The 8,812-nt window shown below is 34.8% G+C and overlaps 1 long non-coding RNA gene across 1 annotated transcript; it reads right to left on the bottom strand.

The window, feature by feature from the left end:
- Positions 1-2,388: 2,388 nt before the first annotated feature.
- LOC141627016 (uncharacterized) lies at positions 2,389-7,931 on the bottom strand. The gene is made up of 3 exons (XR_012536577.1): positions 7,701-7,931; positions 2,988-3,112; positions 2,389-2,856 (listed from the first exon to the last, which is right to left on the bottom strand). It is a non-coding gene; the product is annotated as an uncharacterized LOC141627016 (long non-coding RNA).
- Positions 7,932-8,812: the final 881 nt, after the last annotated feature.

Below are 8,812 nucleotides of genomic sequence, written 5' to 3'. Positions count from 1 at the left end.
AGTGGCTAATATTTTTCCTACATAAACTTTGGAATGTCTAGTTATGTTTAGAATTTTATTTTGCCTTAAAATATTTTCTTAAAGTCGTTTTATGAACTGAAATATTATGGATATTGTTTTATGTCAGCTTTTAAAAATGAATTTTTACACCCCCGATACTTTCGTCTTTTGAAGTTGGTTATTGAATGAAAGTTGTATCTAAGAGCTACAGAAAACCATGAAAATTGGCCTTGTGTCATTTCGATTTTTCTGTATTTAATTATGAATTTTACAGTACTGCTATTCTGTTTTATAAACTGTTTTAGAACTCCGTCTCATTAAAGCCAAAATAATATATCTTTACTAAAGTATTTTAAGCCATTTGATGGTTTTATGTTTTAAATACAATGACTTATTTAATTTATAATCCTTGAATTAATTTTATACTTTTGGAAGTGAAGTTTAAGCTTCCTGTTTGAAAAATAAAAGTGTGGTTTACTTACGAACCTTTGAAATCATAGACTTTAAATAAGATACTATATTTGGGATATTTTTAAGTTTGGAATAATTAAAGGAAGGGCAAAAGAATATGAACTAAGGCATATGGGTTCTTATACAGCTATATGGTTGGGTACCCTACGGGCGGTACAGACTGTCGTAGAGTCATGTACATGTACTTAGACTGGGACTTCGCACTGCGTGGTAAGTCGTGTCCTGTTTTATATTTTTTTTCTAGCGAGCGAACTTGGAGTTGGTCACCTTTGCGTGACACTGGGTTCCCGAAACTAGTATAAGATGCTGCGGTGTCAAGGAGTATAGCTAAAGTTATATTCTGGCCTGAACTGTATTATTTCCATTCTATCATTTGAGGAATTTTGCTTTTAGCATGCAACACGTTTCTTTTTTAACCTGATATTGGAATCGTATTTTCGTTATAAATGTTTTGATATTTCAATCTATTTTTGATATATTATATGCTTCTGCAATATTTATATCATGTGATATGGCTGGGAGAACGTCGAGTTACTCCCCACTGATTGTGGCTGTTATGTTTATAACATGACAGGTATTTATTTGACTGGGGATATCAGTGTGGGGTAGCGAGTAGTTTGCAAATCTTACTCTGTTTTTCTACTTTCTTTTATGGTTTTAGTTTGAACATTTTGGAGGAATTTTACTTTTGCCCTTTTTATAAAAGTGGCAATTGTTTAGACTTAACCATTTGTTTTTACTCTTGAGAATTTTCACATTCTCCTTATAATAATACTTAGTTTCATTTATCATTGTGTATTTAATCCCATTCGACAGTGATTTTGCCACTGTTTTTTACTAGATTTTATGGAGGATTACATTTGGTATCAGAGCATACTGCTCCCGACGCTCACACTTTGACCTTTAGGCAAAAAGACTAATAAATGATTGACTAACTTAAAATGAATTAGTGAGAGATGGGTAAAAACAAATAAGGACTTGTTTGCTAGCTTATGTGTTTGTGTAACTAAATGACTAGCATTGAATTTATGTCTTGTTTCTCCAACGAAGAAGATGAAGGGACAAGGACTTGTGCTGCAAGGAAGATACAACGGTGGTTTCCAGCTTAGATTCAGTTTGGCTCGAGCTGCAGACCAGATGGCCAAGAGTAGACTCAAGTTTTACGATGATGCAGTAGACCAAGATATAATTAGTGGATCCGTCGGATGGAGTGACCCAAGACTGATGTGTTTGTTTCTCTACGAGAGGATGCAATGATCCAATCACCCCCTTGCAATTTGGAAGCCTGAAAATTCCTTCTTTAATCTCAGATCTTTTTAGCCTACTATCAAGGTTCCTCTTCTTTCACTTTTACAAATCTTCATTTCCGATTCTAGTGAATGAATCCTTATTCACGATTCTTCCTCTTTTGCTATTTATTCTCTTGAGATTCATTGGCTAAACTTACTTGAGAAGGAATAAAGATTCGTTCTTGGTATTTGGAGGGTATTCTGAGTTACATGTAAAAGGTTACACGGATGCCAGGTTTCAAACAGATAGGGATGATATAAAATCCCAGCACTAGTACAAAAATCACAAATGGCTACGGTTAAAAAAGGCATATGGCTACGGTTGTACAGCCGTATTAAATCAAGGGGTAGCCTTAAGTCAAGGATTTAAGGCTACGGTCAAAAATATTTAAGGCTACGGTTGTTTAGTTGAACCGTGGACGTATGTTAAGAAAAGGCTACGGTTGTATATTAATAACCATAGCCTTAAATTAGGAAAAAGGCTACGATTGTAGAAGAAGAACCGTAGTCGTTTCTAAACAAAAAAAATTTAAAAAAAAATTATTATATATATAAAAGGGTATCCTGATACCTATAAGATGAACATCCTCAACGAATTATTCAAACAAAATATTATTCTCTTTGGAGCTTTAAAATGACAATCTATATAATTCCAAGACTAGCCCGTTAATACATCAATATGTTCCTTTACAAACTATCCAAGCATCCAAGATAAATCTTTCTAGCTAATCTGATCAATACAAACTGTTAACCAAGCGTCGAAACTTTACCAGCTTCCTACCAAGCGTACGCAATTCATGGACTATACAACCAGTTGTATATGTTGTATATGTTGTACGGTGTAGAACCTGAGCTTTGTAATAAAGTGTCCGAGCTTTATGTTAAAGAATATGAGTTTTATTAGAAAGTATTCAGTTCATCCATTTACACATTAAAAACATAAACTTTAAATTAGCTCAGAAAGAATACATATAAGCTCGGATTCTTATACCTTGGTTGTACCATGCTTATTGTACAACTGGATGTATAATCCTATTTGTAAAGCGTACGGGGTAAGAATGTGTACCAAACCACGTAATCATCATATATAAAATCACTGCACACAAATACAGAAACATCACAATCTGATTTCTGTAAGTTAGCATTAAAGACCAGGCTAACAAAGCTAAAAAAAAATACTTGGAACTGGGATGAGACCAAGCATAATGAAGTTCTAAAACTACTTACTCATAGTTAATATCTTGATACATTCGGAACAAAGAGATGAGCCAGCTTCCAATAATTGAGTGTCAAGTCCCTCTTGCACTAGATGTCAAAGATCACTTACCACACTTCAGTATGTGTGTGTTATGCTGAAATAAAAGCAAAATATTCAAATTACTCAGAACAATAAGGCATTAAAAGTCAAAACACACAAACTCTAAACATGAACAACCATAATAAATACCTTCCTCCTCCGGGATGGTTTTGCTTGGAAATTTGGTAACGGGAAATTGATTAATATCAAAAATGATGCCTGGATTCTTGGTTCGAAACCTAGTCTTAGGTCTTTGTCCCAGACACAAAATTTATCTTTTGCTGACCTCATCCTTCATTCGACTCGGTGGAATAAATCTATGGTTTTTAAGTTTTTCCAGCCGGTCTCCGCAAGAAAAATCTGTGCTATTGAGCTCCCACCTGAACCCACAGACGATTTTATGTATTGGAAATCTACTGAAGACGGACTATATTCCTCTGCTTCCGGTTACTCTTACCTGTTACATTCATCTTCTTTATCGTCTGCTTCTCATCTATCTCAAGGTAAACCCGCTTTCCAATGGTCTCTGATTTGGCGCCTCCATTGCCAACCTCATATAAAGATTTTCCTCTGGAAAATTGTTCATGGCATCTTGCCTACGGCGGACGTATTGATTCGTAGAGGCTTGCCTGTCAATCCATTGTGCTCTCTCTGCCATAAAGATGGTGAGACTTTGAGTCACTTGTTCCGTGACTGTGAAATTGCCAAACATATTTGGGCTGCTACTCCCTTGGGAATCCGTTCAGAGGTTGGTTCCCATATTTCCTTTAGTAACTGGTTTGAAAATTTCTTGCGTTACATCACCCGCTTTTCATCTGATGACGGCTCCCTTTTACTATACTTCCCCCTCACGTTGTATGCCATTTGGACGCATCGGAATAATGTGATTTTCAGAGACACTTGTGTATGCCCTTCAGATATTATCTCTGAAATTGCACGTCTATCCAACAAACAACTTGTTTTCAGCTACTGCTATAAAGATCAGGTTCCTTCTTCTTCTTCCCTTGAAGTTGTCAGGTTCAGGCCCACGGCCTTTGAGCATTTTTCTCATTGCTTTCGTTTGCAATCAGTTTTTAGTAAGGTTAGTATGCTTGGATCGTTTAAAGTCTATCACAATGATCAGCTCGTTTGTGATATTTATAAACGATCTTGTTCTTCCCATCTTCAAATGCATATTATAGCTCTGAATGAGGCAATGGATTTTGCCTCAGCTTTCAGACTCCAAGACGTTCTCTTCAGAATCAGCAGCGCTCGGCTTCTTCGTCTGTTGTATGATTCGTCCAAAGTTTGTGTTCCCATTTCTGTATCTAGTAGTATTAGTCGTATCAAGTCCTTTCTCGCTTGTAATAGCTCTTGGCATTGTAATGGTTATATGTAAGCACTCTTTTATTCTATGAAATAGTACACAGTTGTCTAAAAAAAAAAGAACAACCATAATAAACTACTGAACATTTCAAGTCACTTACTCAGCACAGAATATCATTAACATTAACAACCATTTCCAAACACATATCAGTCAAGAATAACAGTATGAAAGTTAGAAATGAGAATGGGGTAACTTGTTTCACTTTTGAGATTGAATTTTGAATTTCGCTAGAAATGAGAATGGGGTAACTTGTTTCACTTTTGATGTAGCCAAGCACATATCAGTCAAGATCAAAGATGAAATATGCTAAAATGACGAAGGATATGGTAGAAAAGTATCGGGAATTACGTTTAAAAATCAATATCATCAGACATTGCATAACAGTATGAAAGTTATCGTATTTTGGCATCAATAGCCTGTACCACCAAAACACCAAAATCATTCACGTTATGGCCTTCTAGAATTAATCTCATATAAGAAAAAAAATGATGAAAGACAACGACAGTTGTAACACGTGTATGGAAAACAATGTCAAACACTTGTAACACTATAATGCAAAATACATTGCAGCATGGCAGCGAATATTGAGCGAAGAAGAATATTCATATCTGCAGATTTTTATCAGAGGGCAAAAGCAAAGTAAAAATCATAATTAATGCTGAATCTTATCATAACAAAATAAAAGATTACTTGAAACCCTTTAAAAAAAAAGCTACCCCTGAACTATCGCCCTATTAAATTCAACTTCTACCACCACCTATCTCAGCCAATATGTACCTCTAAACTATCGCTTTGACGTTGTCTTTGGATCACAAAAATAGGTCTCATGAATCAACGGACAAATAATTGTAAGCATCCAGTGATTTCGGCCCAACAAAGAAACAAGAACAGAAAAATGATAACTTTGTCAGGTTACTTCCGTAGGGTCGTTCAATCATAGGAAAATGCAAATTTAACATCTAGTCTACAACATTATTCCTCCTTCTCTGTTTGATAGTCCATTTTTGCGCAGTTGCACAGTCATAAAAGGGATATTTTATTATCCTAACCTTTATATATCATGACAATAATTTAGAATTTGTATGGTAGAAATCTAGTAGCTTGTGTATAAAATAAATTCATTATGATTAAAAGCAATCATCAATTCAATCATATTGTGCATCCTATTCATTAGACATGCTCTTACGGAGTGCAATTGAGATAAAATGTGGCAGCACGAGTCAAACATTCGGGTGGATAATAAGGTGAATTATTATGATATGCCTTAAGAAAAGAAAGAATGTGTCGGAATTAATAACGGATAAAAGTCGTAAGAATGCAATGGATACTGCACAACTTCTAAAGCCTCTTTGCTTTTCAAATCCACACTTTGTATCATTCAAAGCGTTGGTTTAGTCTTACCATTAATTCACAATGATAAACAGAATTACCACCCATTCTTTTTAAGACGATTTTAATTTAAACGACTTTTATAATGAGTTATAATAAAAGTGCAAATGAAAAGAGGTTGTGAGATGCAGGGACGTCTTAAAACATTCAGAGGCTCGGTGCGAAATAAAAAAATGAGGCCCTAAGAATTACAATCGAAACTCCAGTATAATGAGTTTACTGTAAATTTTTCATTTACCGTAAACTTTGATTCATTCATTCAAAACATAGTTCTAAACATCCATGTCTCTTGTCCTTGTTCTTTATATTAGTCATGATTAATCTACAAATTAATTAAAAAAAAAAGAGTACGAAACTGTGTCCTTGTTCTAACCATCCATAAATGATTCCAATAATGCAAAAATTAACAAAACAGAGGACTAGGTCTACCGCTTTACGCATGAAAGATGCCTTATTATTTTAGATTTAGGTGTGAAATTAGAATACAGTGCCTAATCACTCTAGATTTAGGCATGAAATGAAAAATTCGACTCAAAATTATCATGAATTAACCAATATAATCATAAGTTACAAACGAATTAAACTACAAACTCATAAATTAGAGAGGAATTCCTACCTTATGGTACTTATCTTCAGATTATTTATCCTTGGTAAACTTTTGGAGTTGAAATTGATGAATTTAGGGATGAGTGATTGTAAATTCGTTTGGGTGATTGTATTGAAGGAAAAATTGACAGATGAGAAGTGATTGTAAATTTGTGAGAAAGATTGGATGAAGGTTGTGATTATTTGGGAATTTGGGTTTAGAAATTTTAAACGCCACATTGGGAATGGAAGGAGAAGATTAAGGCGTGTGATATTGACTGGCTTATTGACTTATCGTCAGTTACGGTAGTTTTAACTTTTTTTTTTTTTTTTTTTTAACACAGTGAAGATTAAGAACTTGGGCCTAAAATTTGGAGGCCCGGTTCGGGCGCCCTGGGCCTTAGACGTCCCTAGTGAGACGTCTTTAAGTTAAGACGGTCATAAGTAAGACCTACCCCAGAATTACAGACTATATGTGGCTAAAAATTCAAATCTCATATACAACTACCGGTCTTTAATGGTTTTTTTTTCTTTTTAGTTGGTTATTGGTACATGTTAATTATCTAGTTTTCTAAGTTGTACCTTAATGTAGCTCTGTAACTATTGATTTTGCCTATTAAATAAAACACAATTCACTTTTCCAATTCTTACAAATTAGTCACGAGAGAATCAATAGTTAGCATTTGAGTGTATGACGGACCTTAAGAAACGAATTGACATACAATAATTAAAATGAACCCATTTGAGTTCAACTCGAATAATTAGTATATTAGCTTAACCAGTTTATGGAACGTGACATTTGCAAAATTAACAAATGAATAATGCTAGAAATAAGATTATACACAAAACCAAACTACAACTTTTTCTAGCATATACTTGTCATGCTCAACAGCGAGTAATTGTCCATCCAACATTATACAGAAACGCACAATCCAATTTATGCATGATATTTTCTATCACTTGATGTAGCCTTACACTAATAGTGCAAACTACACAACAATTTAACCGATATCTCAATGCGCATAACAGTGGTTGCAACAAGGTGAACAAACAATTGCTCAGAAATTCGCAATCAAACTGAACCAATACTATACTAAGCTCCCAGAATATACTGACAATACACACCGAAATATGCTTACCCTAAATCCAAAAGAAAAACACTAAAGATCGATTGCATATACCCATCAAAATCCAAAAGAGAAACCTAAATCGATTGCATATAACCCGAAATAAGTTTACCCTAAATAAAATTAAGCAATAAATAAATAAATATATCAAAGAATTGATTGCCCAGAAAAAATACCAGTTTATTGCCCAGAATTAGGGTTGGCGGTGGTGATGGTGGCGACTTGATGTCGTGGTGCAGGTGGTGGCGTCGTGAGCGTAAGGAGGTTGGGGTTGACCTTGCATCGTCGGTGGAGACGGAATGATGGCGAGGGTGGTTACTATTGTGATAGAGAGGAGGCTAAAAATTAGGTATGGGTTGTGATTGGAGTATTTTTTTTTTAAGAAATATGATGCAAGAGTTGTAAGTGCGGAGTCCAAAGATTCACACCCTTTTGCGCCAACAAACCCACTTTGATAAATGGCTACGGTCCATAAAGAACCGTTGCCTTTATTATATTTTGGCTACGGTTTCAGAGGTGAATCGTAGCCTTTTGTTTTCTTCTATATATTTGGCTACGGTTGGAGGCCAACAACCGTAGCCTTTTCGAATAGGCTACGGTTATTTTCAATGACCATAGCCTTTTGTAGTTGCCTAATGTCATTTTTGTACTAGTGCAGGCCGGTTTTGTCTTTATGATAAATGGAGATGCGGTTTGCTGGAGAAGTTTTAAAGAGTCGGTCATTGCGAATTCTACAACGGAAGCTGAGTACATTGCAGCATCTGAAGCTGTAAAAGAAGCTGTGTGGATTTGGCAATTTTTTGAAAGAACTAAGGGTAGTTGCGACAGCCGAAGATCCTATCACTATTTATTGTAATAACAGTGGGGTAATTTTCCAAGCGAAAGAGCCCAAGTCTAGTAATAAGTCAAGACATGTACCCAGGAAATATCATGTAATTATAAATTTTATTGAAAGAAAGGCTAGTTTGTAAGGTTAGAACATAAGATAATGTCGCTGATCCTTTAACCAAGCCATTGTCTCAAGTTAAAAATGATAGCCATGTAGTTTCTATGGGATTGAGACAAATGACAGAATTATTGTAAATTATATGATATGTAATAATAATAATATTGTATTAATTATTTCATATATGATAATTGCATTTATCATTTAACTCTTATCTTCAGTTTTATTTGATGTTAAATACTTTGTTTTATCCAAATAGGTTGTAGTGACAACGTTGAACCCTATTAAAGTGAACAGGATTAACATTGTAATTTATCCCTAGTTACTTAATGAGGTGACGTC

Source organism: Silene latifolia, chromosome Y (assembly GCF_048544455.1).
Source record: "Silene latifolia isolate original U9 population chromosome Y, ASM4854445v1, whole genome shotgun sequence".
NCBI lineage: Eukaryota > Viridiplantae > Streptophyta > Magnoliopsida > Caryophyllales > Caryophyllaceae > Silene > Silene latifolia.
This window is presented reverse-complemented; position numbering and strand designations above follow the sequence as displayed.